A 15,984-nucleotide genomic window follows, 5' to 3' on the forward strand; every position below is an offset into this window, starting at 1 on the left:
ATGGAAAAACATCATGAAACTGGGAAATCATCTGTCCTGAGCCTCATTTTTGAAGAAAAACTTTGAAACTATGTTTGCTTTCACAAAATCCAATTTTGGTTTCTTCCCAGCCTGAAACATCTTTTCAAAACATAGAAGGCTGAGAATGTCCCTTAAACCAGTAAAGTTATGTAAGCACCATATTCTCATTTAAGAAAACATCATGAGAAATATGGTGATGTAAGCACCATATTCTAATGGAAAAACATCATGAAACTGGGAAATCATCTGCCCTGAGCCACATTTTTGAAGAAAATCTTTGAAACTATGTTTGCTTTCACAAAATCCAATTTTGGACTCTCCCCAGCCTGAAACATGTTTTGAGAGCATAAAAGGCTGAGAATGTACCTTAAACCAGTAAAGTTATGTAAGCACCATATTCTCATTGAAAAACATCATGAGAATATGATTGTGTAAGAACCATATTCTAATGGAAAAACATCATGAAACTGGGAAATCATCTGTCCTGAGCCTCATTTTTGAAGAAAATCTTTGAAACTATGTTTGCTTTCACAAAATCCAATTTTGGTCTCTTCCCAGCCTGAAACATCTTTTCAAAACATAGAAGGCTGAGAATGTCCCTTAAACCAGTAAAGTTATGTAAGCACCATATTCTCATTTAAGAAAACATCATGAGAAATATGGTGGTGTAAGCACCATATTCTAATGCAAAAACATCATGAAACTGGGAAATCATTTGTCCTGAGCCACATTTTTGAAGAAAATCTTTGAAACTATGTTTACTTTTACAAAATCCAATTTTGGTCTTACCAAACCTGAAATATCTTTTCAGAGCATAAAAGGCTGAGAATGTACCTTAAAACAGTAAAGTTATGTAAGCACCATATTCTCATTGAAAAACATCATGAAACTGGGAAATCATAACTCCTGAGCCAATTTTTGAAGAAAATCATTGAAACTATGTATACTTTCACAAAATCCAATTTTGGCCTCTACCCAACCTGAAATATCTTTTCAGGGCATAAAAGGCTGAGAATGTACCTTAAAACAGTAAAGTTATGTAAGCACCATATTCTCATTGAAAAACATCATGAGAATATGGTTGTGTAAGAACCATATTCTAATGGAAAAACATCATGAAACTGGAAAATCATCTGTCCTGAGCCTCATTTTTGAAGAAAATCTTTGAAACTATGTATACTTTCACAAAATCCAATGTTGGCCTCTTCCCAGCTTGAAACATCTTTTCAAAGCATAAAAGGCTGAGAATGTACCTTAAAACAGTAGAGGTGTGTAAGCACCATATTATAATGGAAAAACATCATGAAACTGGGAAATCATCTGCCCTGAGCCACATTTTTGAAGAAAATCTTTGAAACTATGTTTGCTTTCACAAAATCCAATTTTGGACTCTACCCAGCCTGAAACATGTTTTGAGAGCATAAAAGGCTGAGAATGTACCTTAAACCAGTAAAGTTATGTAAGCACCATAATCTCATTGAAAAACATCATGAGAATATGATTGTGTAAGAACCATATTCTAATGGAAAAACATCATGAAACTGGGAAATCATCTGTCCTGAGCCTCATTTTTGAAGAAAATCTTTGAAACTATGTTTGCTTTCACAAAATCCAATTTTGGTCTCTTCCCAGCCTGAAACATCTTTTCAAAACATAGAAGGCTGAGAATGTCCCTTAAACCAGTAAAGTTATGTAAGCACCATATTCTCATTTAAGAAAACATCATGAGAAATATGGTGGTGTAAGCACCATATTCTAATGCAAAAACATCATGAAACTGGGAAATCATTTGTCCTGAGCCACATTTTTGAAGAAAATCTTTGAAACTATGTTTACTTTTACAAAATCCAATTTTGGTCTTACCAAACCTGAAATATCTTTTCAGAGCATAAAAGGCTGAGAATGTACCTTAAAACAGTAAAGTTATGTAAGCACCATATTCTCATTGAAAAACATCATGAAACTGGGAAATCATAACTCCTGAGCCAATTTTTGAAGAAAATCATTGAAACTATGTATACTTTCACAAAATCCAATTTTGGCCTCTACCCAGCCTGAAACGTCTTTTCAGGGCATAAAAGGCTGAGAATGTACCTTAAACCAGTAAAGTTATGTAAGCACCATATTCTAATGCAAAAACATCATGAAACTGGGAAATCATTTGTCCTGAGCCACATTTTTGAAGAAAATCTTTGAAACTATGTTTACTTTCACAAAATCCAATTTTGGTCTCTACCCAACCTGAAATATCTTTTCAGAGCATAAAAGGCTGAGAATGTACCTTAAAACAGTAAAGTTATGTAAGTACCATATTCTCATTGAAAAACATCATGAGAATATGGTTGTGTAGGAACCATATTCTAATGGAAAAACATCATGAAACTGGGAAATCATCTGTCCTGAGCCACATTTTTAAAGAAAATCTTTGAAACTATGTATACTTTCACAAAATCCAATGTTGGCCTCTTCCCAGCTTGAAACATCTTTTCAAAGCATAAAAGGCTGAGAATGTACCTTAAAACAGTAGAGGTGTGTAAGCACCATATTATAATGGAAAAACATCATGAAACTGGGAAATCATCTGCCCTGAGCCACATTTTTGAAGAAAATCTTTGAAACTATGTTTGCTTCACAAAATCCAATTTTGGCCTCTACCCAGCCTGAAACGTCTTTTCAGAGCATAAAAGCCTGAGAATGTACCTTAAACCAGTAAAATTGTGTAAGCACCATATTCTAATCGAAAAACATTATGAAACTGGGAAATCATAACTCCTGAGCCACATTTTTGAAGAAAATCATTGAAACTATGTATACTTTCACAAAGTCCAATTTTGGCCTCTACCCAGCCTGAAACGTCTTTTCAGAGCATAAAAGGCTGAGAATGTACCTTAAACCAGTAAAGTTATGTAAGCACCATATTCTCATTGAAAAACATCATGAGAATATGGTTGTGTAAGCACCATATTCTAATGGAAAAACATCATGAAACTGGGAAATCATTAGTCCTGAGCCACATTTTTGAAGAAAATCTTTGAAACTATGTTTACTTTCACAAAATCCAATTTTGGCCTCTACCCAGCCTGAAACGTCTTTTCAGGGCATAAAAGGCTGAGAATGTACCTTAAACCAGTAAAGTTATGTAAGCACCATATTCTAATGCAAAAACATCATGAAACTGGGAAATCATCTGTCCTGAGCCTCATTTTTGAAGAAAAACTTTGAAACTATGTTTGCTTTCACAAAATCCAATTTTGGTTTCTTCCCAGCCTGAAACATCTTTTCAAAACATAGAAGGCTGAGAATGTCCCTTAAACCAGTAAAGTTATGTAAGCACCATATTCTCATTGAAAAACATCATGAGAATATGGTTGTGTAAGAACCATATTCTAATGGAAAAACATCATGAAACTGGAAAATCATCTGTCCTGAGCCTCATTTTTGAAGAAAATCTTTGAAACTATGTATACTTTCACAAATCCAATTTTGGCCTCTTCCCAGCCTGAAACGTCTTTTCAGAGCATAAAAGCTTGAGAATGTACCATAAACCAGTAAAAGTGTGTAAGCACCATATTCTAATCGAAAAACATCATGAAACTGGGAAATCATCTCTCCTGAGCCACATTTTTGAAGAAAATCAATGAAACTATGTAAACTTTCACAAATCCAATTTTGGCCTCTACCCAGCCTGAAACAACTTTTCAGAGCATAAAAGGCTGAGAATGTACCTTAAACCAGTAAAGTTATGTAAGCACCATATTCTCATTGAAAAACATCATGAGAATATGTTAGTGTAACCACCATATTCTTATAGAAAAACATCATGAAACTGGGAAATCATCTGTCCTGAGCCACATTTTTGAAGAAAATCTTTGAAATTATGTTTACTGTCACAAAATCCAATTTTGGCATCAACCCAGCCTGAAACGTCTTTTCAGAGCATAAAAGGCTGAGAATGTACCTTAAACCAGTAAAGTTATGTAAGCACCATATTCTAATGCAAAAACATCATGAAACTGGGAAATCATTTGTCCTGAGCCACATTTTTGAAGAAAATCTTTGAAACTATGTTTACTTTCACAAAATCCAATTTTGGTCTTACCAAACCTGAAATATCTTTTCAGAGCATAAAAGGCTGAGAATGTACCTTAAAACAGTAAAGTTATGTAAGCACCATATTCTCATTGAAAAACATCATGAAACTGGGAAATCATAACTCCTGAGCCAATTTTTGAATAAAATCATTGAAACTATGTATACTTTCACAAAATCCAATTTTGGCCTCTACCCAGCCTGAAACGTCTTTTCAGGGCATAAAAGGCTGAGAATGTACCTTAAACCAGTAAAGTTATGTAAGCACCATATTCTAATGCAAAAACATCATGAAACTGGGAAATCATCTGTCCTGAGCCTCATTTTTGAAGAAAAACTTTGAAACTATGTTTGCTTTCACAAAATCCAATTTTGGTTTCTTCCCAGCCTGAAACATCTTTTCAAAACATAGAAGGCTGAGAATGTCCCTTAAACCAGTAAAGTTATGTAAGCACCATATTCTCATTGAAAAACATCATGAGAATATGGTTGTGTAAGAACCATATTCTAATGGAAAAACATCATGAAACTGGAAAATCATCTGTCCTGAGCCTCATTTTTGAAGAAAATCTTTGAAACTATGTATACTTTCACAAAATCCAATGTTGGCCTCTTCCCAGCTTGAAACATCTTTTCAAAGCATAAAAGGCTGAGAATGTACCTTAAAACAGTAGAGGTGTGTAAGCACCATATTATAATGGAAAAACATCATGAAACTGGGAAATCATCTGCCCTGAGCCACATTTTTGAAGAAAATCTTTGAAACTATGTTTGCTTTCACAAAATCCAATTTTGGACTCTCCCCAGCCTGAAACATGTTTTGAGAGCATAAAAGGCTGAGAATGTACCTTAAACCAGTAAAGTTATGTAAGCACCATATTCTCATTGAAAAACATCATGAGAATATGATTGTGTAAGAACCATATTCTAATGGAAAAACATCATGAAACTGGGAAATCATCTGTCCTGAGCCTCATTTTTGAAGAAAATCTTTGAAACTATGTTTGCTTTCACAAAATCCAATTTTGGTCTCTTCCCAGCCTGAAACATCTTTTCAAAACATAGAAGGCTGAGAATGTCCCTTAAACCAGTAAAGTTATGTAAGCACCATATTCTCATTTAAGAAAACATCATGAGAAATATGGTGGTGTAAGCACCATATTCTAATGCAAAAACATCATGAAACTGGGAAATCATTTGTCCTGAGCCACATTTTTGAAGAAAATCTTTGAAACTATGTTTACTTTTACAAAATCCAATTTTGGTCTTACCAAACCTGAAATATCTTTTCAGAGCATAAAAGGCTGAGAATGTACCTTAAAACAGTAAAGTTATGTAAGCACCATATTCTCATTGAAAAACATCATGAAACTGGGAAATCATAACTCCTGAGCCAATTTTTGAAGAAAATCATTGAAACTATGTATACTTTCACAAAATCCAATTTTGGCCTCTACCCAGCCTGAAACGTCTTTTCAGGGCATAAAAGGCTGAGAATGTACCTTAAACCAGTAAAGTTATGTAAGCACCATATTCTAATGCAAAAACATCATGAAACTGGGAAATCATCTGTCCTGAGCCTCATTTTTGAAGAAAAACTTTGAAACTATGTTTGCTTTCACAAAATCCAATTTTGGTTTCTTCCCAGCCTGAAACATCTTTTCAAAACATAGAAGGCTGAGAATGTCCCTTAAACCAGTAAAGTTATGTAAGCACCATATTCTCATTGAAAAACATCATGAGAATATGGTTGTGTAAGAACCATATTCTAATGGAAAAACATCATGAAACTGGAAAATCATCTGTCCTGAGCCTCATTTTTGAAGAAAATCTTTGAAACTATGTATACTTTCACAAAATCCAATGTTGGCCTCTTCCCAGCTTGAAACATCTTTTCAAAGCATAAAAGGCTGAGAATGTACCTTAAAACAGTAGAGGTGTGTAAGCACCATATTATAATGGAAAAACATCATCAAACTGGGAAATCATCTGCCCTGAGCCACATTTTTGAAGAAAATCTTTGAAACTATGTTTGCTTTCACAAAATCCAATTTTGGACTCTCCCCAGCCTGAACATGTTTTGAGAGCATAAAAGGCTGAGAATGTACCTTAAACCAGTAAAGTTATGTAAGCACCATATTCTCATTGAAAAACATCATGAGAATATGATTGTGTAAGAACCATATTCTAATGGAAAAACATCATGAAACTGGGAAATCATCTGTCCTGAGCCTCATTTTTGAAGAAAATCTTTGAAACTATGTTTGCTTTCACAAAATCCAATTTTGGTCTCTTCCCAGCCTGAAACATCTTTTCAAAACATAGAAGGCTGAGAATGTCCCTTAAACCAGTAAAGTTATGTAAGCACCATATTCTCATTTAAGAAAACATCATGAGAAATATGGTGGTGTAAGCACCATATTCTAATGCAAAAACATCATGAAACTGGGAAATCATTTGTCCTGAGCCACATTTTTGAAGAAAATCTTTGAAACTATGTTTACTTTTACAAAATCCAATTTTGGTCTTACCAAACCTGAAATATCTTTTCAGAGCATAAAAGGCTGAGAATGTACCTTAAAACAGTAAAGTTATGTAAGCACCATATTCTCATTGAAAAACATCATGAAACTGGGAAATCATAACTCCTGAGCCAATTTTTGAAGAAAATCATTGAAACTATGTATACTTTCACAAAATCCAATTTTGGCCTCTACCCAGCCTGAAACGTCTTTTCAGGGCATAAAAGGCTGAGAATGTACCTTAAACCAGTAAAGTTATGTAAGCACCATATTCTAATGCAAAAACATCATGAAACTGGGAAATCATTTGTCCTGAGCCACATTTTTGAAGAAAATCTTTGAAACTATGTTTACTTTCACAAAATCCAATTTTGGTCTCTACCCAACCTGAAATATCTTTTCAGAGCATAAAAGGCTGAGAATGTACCTTAAAACAGTAAAGTTATGTAAGTACCATATTCTCATTGAAAAACATCATGAGAATATGGTTGTGTAGGAACCATATTCTAATGGAAAAACATCATGAAACTGGGAAATCATCTGTCCTGAGCCTCATTTTTGAAGAAAAACTTTGAAACTATGTTTGCTTTCACAAAATCCAATTTTGGTTTCTTCCCAGCCTGAAACATCTTTTCAAAACATAGAAGGCTGAGAATGTCCCTTAAACCAGTAAAGTTATGTAAGCACCATATTCTCATTTAAGAAAACATCATGAGAAATATGGTGATGTAAGCACCATATTCTAATGGAAAAACATCATGAAACTGGGAAATCATCTATCCTGAGCCACATTTTTAAAGAAAATCTTTGAAACTATGTATACTTTCACAAAATCCAATGTTGGCCTCTTCCCAGCTTGAAACATCTTTTCAAAGCATAAAAGGCTGAGAATGTACCTTAAAACAGCAGAGGTGTGTAAGCACCATATTATAATGGAAAAACATCATGAAACTGGGAAATCATCTGCCCTGAGCCACATTTTTGAAGAAAATCTTTGAAACTATGTTTGCTTTCACAAAATCCAATTTTGGACTCTACCCAGCCTGAAACATCTTTTGAGAGCATAAAAGGCTGAGAATGTACCTTAAACCAGTAAAGTTATGTAAGCACCATATTCTCATTGAAAAACATCATGAGAATATTGGTTGTGTAAGCACCATATTATAATGGAAAAACATGATGAAACTGGGAAATCATCTGTCCTGAGCCACATTTTTGAAGAAAATCTTTGAAGCTGTGTTTACTTTCACAAAATCCAATTTTGGCCTCTTCCCAGCATGAAAAGTCTTTTCAAAGCATAAAAGGCTGAGAATGTAACTTAAACCAGTAAAGGTGTGTAAGAACCATATTCTATTGGAAAAACATCATGAAACTGGGAAATCATAACTCCTGAGCCAATTTTTGAAGAAAATCATTGAAACTATGTTTACTTTCACAAAATCCAATTTTGGTCTCTACCCAACCTGAAATATCTTTTCAGAGCATAAAAGGCTGAGAATGTACCTTAAAACAGTAAAGTTATGTAAGCACCATATTCTCATTGAAAAACATCATGAGAATATGGTTGTGTAAGAACCATATTCTAATGGAAAAACATCATGAAACTGGGAAATCATCTGTCCTGAGCCTCATTTTTGAAGAAAATCTTTGAAACTATGTTTGCTTTCACAAAATCCAATTTTGGTCTCTTCCCAGCCTGAAACATCTTTTCAAAACATAGAAAGCTGAGAATGTCCCTTAAACCAGTAAAGTTATGTAAGCACCATATTCTCATTTAAGAAAACATCATGAGAAATATGGTGATGTAAGCACCATATTCTAATGGAAAAACATCATGAAACTGGGAAATCATCTGCCCTGAGCCACATTTTTGAAGAAAATCTTTGAAACTATGTTTGCTTACACAAAATCCAATTTTGGACTCTACCCAGCCTGAAACATCTTTTGAGAGCATAAAAGGCTGAGAATGTACCTTAAACCAGTAAAGTTATGTAAGCACCATATTCTCATTGAAAAACATCATGAGAATATGGTTGTGTAAGCACCATATTCTAATGGAAAAACATGATGAAACTGGGAAATCATCTGTCCTGAGCCACATTTTTGAAGAAAATCTTTGAAGCTGTGTTTACTTTCACAAAATCCAATTTTGGCCTCTTCCCAGCATGAAAAGTCTTTTCAAAGCATAAAAGGCTGAGAATGTAACTTAAACCAGTAAAGGTGTGTAAGAACCATATTCTATTGGAAAAACATCATGAAACTGGTAAATCATAACTCCTGAGCCAATTTTTGAAGAAAATCATTGAAACTATGTTTACTTTCACAAAATCCAATTTTGGTCTCTACCCAACCTGAAATATCTTTTCAGAGCATAAAAGGCTGAGAATGTACCTTAAAACAGTAAAGTTATGTAAGCACCATATTCTCATTGAAAAACATCATGAGAATATGGTTGTGTAAGAACCATATTCTAATGGAAAAACATCATGAAACTGGAAAATCATCTGTCCTGAGCCTCATTTTTGAAGAAAATCTTTGAAACTATGTATACTTTCACAAAATCCAATGTTGGCCTCTTCCCAGCTTGAAACATATTTTCAAAGCATAAAAGGCTGAGAATGTACCTTAAAACAGTAGAGGTGTGTAAGCACCATATTATAATGGAAAAACATCATGAAACTGGGAAATCATCTGCCCTGAGCCACATTTTTGAAGAAAATTTTTGAAACTATGTTTGCTTTCACAAAATCCAATTTTGGACTCTACCCAGCCTGAAACATGTTTTGAGAGCATAAAAGGCTGAGAATGTACCTTAAACCAGTAAAGTTATGTAAGCACCATATTCTCATTGAAAAACATCATGAGAATATGATTGTGTAAGAACCATATTCTAATGGAAAAACATCATGAAACTGGGAAATCATCTGTCCTGAGCCTCATTTTTGAAGAAAATCTTTGAAACTATGTTTGCTTTCACAAAATCCAATTTTGGTCTCTTCCCAGCCTGAAACATCTTTTCAAAACATAGAAGGCTGAGAATGTCCCTTAAACCAGTAAAGTTATGTAAGCACCATATTCTCATTTAAGAAAACATCATGAGAAATATGGTGGTGTAAGCACCATATTCTAATGGAAAAACATCATGAAACTGGGAAATCATCTGTCCTGAGCCTCATTTTTGAAGAAAATCTTTGAAACTATGTTTGCTTTCACAAAATCCAATTTTGGTCTCTTCCCAGCCTGAAACATCTTTTCAAAACATAGAAGGCTGAGAATGTCCCTTAAACCAGTAAAGTTATGTAAGCACCATATTCTCATTGAAAAACATCATGAGAATATGGTTGTGTAAGCAACATATTATAATGGAAAAACATGATGAAACTGGGAAATCATCTGTCCTGAGCCACATTTTTGAAGAAAATCTTTGAAGCTGTGTTTACTTTCACAAAATCCAATTTTGGCCTCTTCCCAGCATGAAAAGTCTTTTCAAAGCATAAAAGGCTGAGAATGTAACTTAAACCAGTAAAGGTGTGTAAGAACCATATTCTATTGGAAAAACATCATGAAACTGGGAAATCATAACTCCTGAGCCAATTTTTGAAGAAAATCATTGAAACTATGTTTACTTTCACAAAATCCAAATTTGGTCTCTACCCAACCTGAAATATCTTTTCAGAGCATAAAAGGCTGAGAATGTACCTTAAAACAGTAAAGTTATGTAAGCACCATATTCTCATTGAAAAACATCATGAGAATATGGTTGTGTAAGAACCATATTCTAATGGAAAAACATCATGAAACTGGGAAATCATCTGTCCTGAGCCTCATTTTTGAAGAAAATCTTTGAAACTATGTTTGCTTTCACAAAATCCAATTTTGGTCTCTTCCCAGCCTGAAACATCTTTTCAAAACATAGAAGGCTGAGAATGTCCCTTAAACCAGTAAAGTTATGTAAGCACCATATTCTCATTTAAGAAAACATCATGAGAAATATGGTGGTGTAAGCACCATATTCTAATGGAAAAACATCATGAAACTGGGAAATCATCTGCCCTGAGCCACATTTTTGAAGAAAATCTTTGAAACTATGTTTGCTTTCACAAAATCCAATTTTGGACTCTACCCAGCCTGAAACATCTTTTGAGAGCATAAAAGGCTGAGAATGTACCTTAAACCAGAAAAGTTATGTAAGCACCATATTCTCATTGAGAAACTTCATAAAAATATGGTTGTGTAAGCAACATATTCTCATGGAAAAACATCATGAATTGGGAAATAATCTGTCCTGAGCCACATTTTTGAAGAAAATCTTTGAAACTAGGATTACTTTCACAAAATCCAATTCTGGCCTATTCCCAGCCTGAAACATCTTTTCAGAGCTTAAAGGCTGAGAATGTACCTTAAACCAGTAAAGTTATGTAAGCACCATATTCTCATTGAAAAACATCATGAAAATATGGTTGTGTAAGCAACATATTCTCATGGAAAAACATCATGAATTGGGAAATAATCTGTCCTGAGCCACATTTTTGAAGAAAATCTTTGAAACTATGTTTACTTTCACAAAATCCAATTTTGGCCTCTACCCAGCCTGAAACGTCTTTTCAGAGCATAAAAGCCTGAGAATGTACCATAAACCAGTAAAAGTGTGTAAGCACCATATTCTAATCGAAAAACATTATGAAACTGGGAAATCATAACTCCTGAGCCACATTTTTGAAGAAAATCATTGAAACTATGTATACTTTCACAAAGTCCAATTTTGGCCTCTACCCAGCCTGAAACCTCTTTTCAGAGCATAAAAGGCTGAGAATGTACCTTAAACCAGTAAAGTTATGTAAGCACCATATTCTAATGCAAAAACATCATGAAACTGGGAAATCATTTGTCCTGAGCCACATTTTTGAAGAAAATCTTTGAAACTATGTTTACTTTCACAAAATCCAATTTTGGTCTCTACCAAACCTGAAATATCTTTTCAGAGCATAAAAGGCTGAGAATGTACCTTAAAACAGTAAAGTTATGTAAGCACCATATTCTCATTGAAAAACATCATGAAACTGGGAAATCATAACTCCTGAGCCAATTTTTGAAGAAAATCATTGAAACTATGTATACTTTCACAAAATCCAATTTTGGCCTCTACCCAGCCTGAAACGTCTTTTCAGGGCATAAAAGACTGAGAATGTACCTTAAACCAGTAAAGTTATGTAAGCACCATATTCTAATGCAAAAACATAATGAAACTGGGAAATCATTTGTCCTGAGCCACATTTTTGAAGAAAATCTTTGAAACTATGTTTACTTTCACAAAATCCAATTTTGGTCTCTACCCAACCTGAAATATCTTTTCAGAGCATAAAAGGCTGAGAATGTACCTTAAAACAGTAAAGTTATGTAAGTACCATATTCTCATTGAAAAACATCATGAAAATATGGTGGTGTAAGCACCATATTCTAATGGAAAAACATCATGAAACTGGGGAATCATCGGCCCTGAGCCACATTTTTGAAGAAAATCTTTGTAACTATGTATACTTTCACAAAATCCAATGTTGGACTCTACCCAGCCTGAAACATCTTTTCAAAGCATAAAAGGCTGAGAATGTACCATAAACCAGTAAAAGTGTGTAAGCACCATATTCTAATCGAAAAACATTATGAAACTGGGAAATCATAACTCCTGAGCCACATTTTTGAAGAAAATCATTGAAACTATGTATACTTTCAGAAAGTCCAATTTTGGCCTCTACCCAGCCTGAAACGTCTTTTCAGAGCATAAAAGGCTGAGAATGTACCTTAAACCAGTAAAGTTATGTAAGCACCATATTCTCATTGAAAAACATCATGAGAATATGGTTGTGTAAGCATCATATTCTAATGGAAAAACATCATGAATTGGGAAATAATCTGTCCTGAGCCACATTTTTGAAGAAAATCTTTGAAACTAGGATTACTTTCACAAAATCCAATTCTGGCCTATTCCCAGCCTGAAACATCTTTTCAGAGCTTAAAGGCTGAGAATGTACCTTAAACCAGTAAAGTTATGTAAGCACCATATTCTCATTGAAAAACATCATGAAAATATGGTTGTGTAAGCAACATATTCTCATGGAAAAACATCATGAATTGGGAAATAATCTGTCCTGAGCCACATTTTTGAAGAAAATCTTTGAAACTATGTTTACTTTCACAAAATCCAATTTTGGCCTCTACCCAGCCTGAAACGTCTTTTCAGAGCATAAAAGCCTGAGAATGTACCATAAACCAGTAAAAGTGTGTAAGCACCATATTATAATGGAAAAACGTCATGAAACTGGGAAATCATCTGTCCTGAGCCACATGTTTGAAGAAAATTATTGAAACTATGTATACTTTCACAAATCCAATTTTGGCCTCTTCCCAGCCTGAAACGTCTTTTCAGAGCATAAAAGCTTGAGAATGTACCATAAACCAGTAAAAGTGTGTAAGCACCATATTCTAATCGAAAAACATCATGAAACTGGGAAATCATCTCTCCTGAGCCACATTTTTGAAGAAAATCAATGAAACTGTGTAAACTTTCACAAATCCAATTTTGGCCTCTACCCAGCCTGAAACAACTTTTCAGAGCATAAAAGGCTGAGAATGTACCTTAAACCAGTAAAGTTATGTAAGCACCATATTCTCATTGAAAAACATCATGAGAATATGTTAGTGTAACCACCATATTCTTATAGAAAAACATCATGAAACTGGGAAATCATCTGTCCTGAGCCACATTTTTGAAGAAAATCTTTGAAATTATGTTTACTTTCACAAAATCCAATTTTGGCATCAACCCAGCCTGAAACGTCTTTTCAGAGCATAAAAGCCTAAGAATGTACCTTAAACCAGTAAAAGTGTGTAAGCACCATATTCTAATGGAAAAACATCATGAAACTGGGAAATCATCTGTCCTGAGCCACACTTTTATACAAAAATTTTAAAACTATGTATACTTTCACAAAATCCAATTTTGGCCTCTACCCAGCCTGAAACGTCTTTTCAGAGCATAAAAGGCTGAGAATGTACCTTAAACCAGTAAAGTTGTGTAAGAACCATATTCTAATGGAAAAACATCATGAAACTGGGAAATCATCTGTCCTGAGCCTCATTTTTGAAGAAAATCTTTGAAACTATGTTTGCTTTCACAAAATCCAATTTTGGTCTCTTCCCAGCCTGAAACATCTTTTCAAAACATAGAAGGCTGAGAATGTCCCTTAAACCAGTAAAGTTATGTAAGCACCATATTCTCATTTAAGAAAACATCATGAGAAATATGGTGGTGTAAGCACCATATTATAATGGAAAAACATCATGAAACTGGGAAATCATCTGCCCTGAGCCACATTTTTGAAGAAAATCTTTGAAACTATGTTTGCTTTCACAAAATCCAATTTTGGACTCTACCCAGCCTGAAACATCTTTTGAGAGCATAAAAGGCTGAGAATGTACCTTAAACCAGTAAAGTTATGTAAGCACCATATTCTAATGGAAAAACATCATGAAACTGGGAAATCATCCGTCCTGAGCCACATTCAAATCCTGTTAAACTTCTTCAACTTTCAAAGCTTTCTTCTTTCTTATACATTCAGCTACAGACACCATAGTTAGACGTTTCAACTAGAAGAGTTTTCAGCAGTACAGTTTAAATGCTTTCGGGCTACAACATTTTTCAGACATTTTTCAGACATTCATCATTTCTGTATTTTCAGTGATGTTTTTGCAATTCATTTCAGCTTCCAGCATTCCAACGCATTTTCAGCAGGAAATGCATTTTCTAGTTGTTGGAATGCTGATTCAGCATTCCAAGTATTGTTCTTCGGATCTTTATTCTTCAACTATTTCTTCCTTACATCTTTTGGCACTTAATAACTTCCACATTTCTTAAGCTACAGAAACCGTTCAACTATGTAAATGTTCAACTTTTTAAGGACACCCCTGCTATGTCTCTTCATATTTCTGATCTTTAAACTTTTTGAATTATTAAGCTTTTTGCAACTTATTTTTTGAATGGGATGTCGATGGAAAAACTTTTCAAATCCTCTTAAACTTTTTCAACTTTTAGATCCTTCTACTTCCTCATACTTTCAGCTACAGACACCATTTAAACTTTCAAATGTTGAGAAAACCTGTGAAAAAAATATTTGTCTTTTGCGACTGACTCAATTTTCACTCTACATGCATAATTTTTGGATGGAAACGTAGCTAATCTTGTCCTTGTCGTAGACATATGACTGTGGAATCCCACAGATTTACACATTTGGCACAAAGGCCTTTACTTGAGAGGAAAACCAACTTTCTCCTCCATAGACCCCAATGTTAAAACGTACTTCAAAAAAGTCTTGCACAGACAACCGTACCCCATTTCTAAATCGCCATTGAAGCCACTTTTATTGACACTACAGACACAATTTTCGCATGATCTGTTTTTCAAGTCATCCTCCCTCTCCAGTATTAATGTTGGAGCAATAGGGGCTATGGTTATAGGGTTTTTGGGGTTTGTTTGACAGGTGTTTCCCAGTCTTTTCTCATGAAAAGGCAACCAGGCTCACAGGTGTTCGTGCTTGAGCTAGTTACTGATGTTTATAAACACACAGACTCACAGACCCAAGCCTCACTCTATCTCTCTGTGTGTCTCTTTCTCTCTGCGTGTGTATCTCTTATACAGTCATTCAGGTATTAGAGACTTTTAGAGGACCCCCCCACACACAAACATACGCGCAAACACCATTTTAAAGTACAAGCCCCACCGAATGAATTCCAACTGAAATGCTTTTGATGAAGCCTGTCATTTAAAAACCTGTTTGTGTTTATCTAACATTATGATTCAGTCTCCTCTCCTCCTGTCTAACCCACCCAGCCCCACCCTTTCAAAATAAAAGCCCCCATGGATTAACTGTAAACATTAAGCTCAAAATGAGGCTTTTTTTGTTGAAATAATTAATGCTCTTAATCATACTACGACAACTACTACTACTGCTGCTAATATTTCGAGTATTACTCCTACTGCTACTAATTCTACTAATACTACTTCTACTACAACTTTTGTTGTTGCAACTATTACCACTACTACTACTGCTATTATTACTACCACTACTGCTAATACTACCAGTACTACTATTACTTATACTCTAACTGCTACTACTACTACTACTGCTGCTATTCATGCTACTACCAATACTACTACAGCTAAAAGTATGAATGCTACTAGTATTTCTACTACTGCTATTACTGCTACTTCAAATACTGCCATTACTGTTACTCATACTACTACTTCTTCTACTACTACTACTGTTATATTAAATACAACAACCAATACTACAGCTAT

Source organism: Cebidichthys violaceus, unplaced genomic scaffold (genome assembly GCF_023349555.1).
Source record: "Cebidichthys violaceus isolate CVI_PGR_0920_01 unplaced genomic scaffold, fCebVio1.0.p SCAF_22, whole genome shotgun sequence".
NCBI classification, from domain to species: Eukaryota; Metazoa; Chordata; class Actinopteri; order Perciformes; family Stichaeidae; genus Cebidichthys; species Cebidichthys violaceus.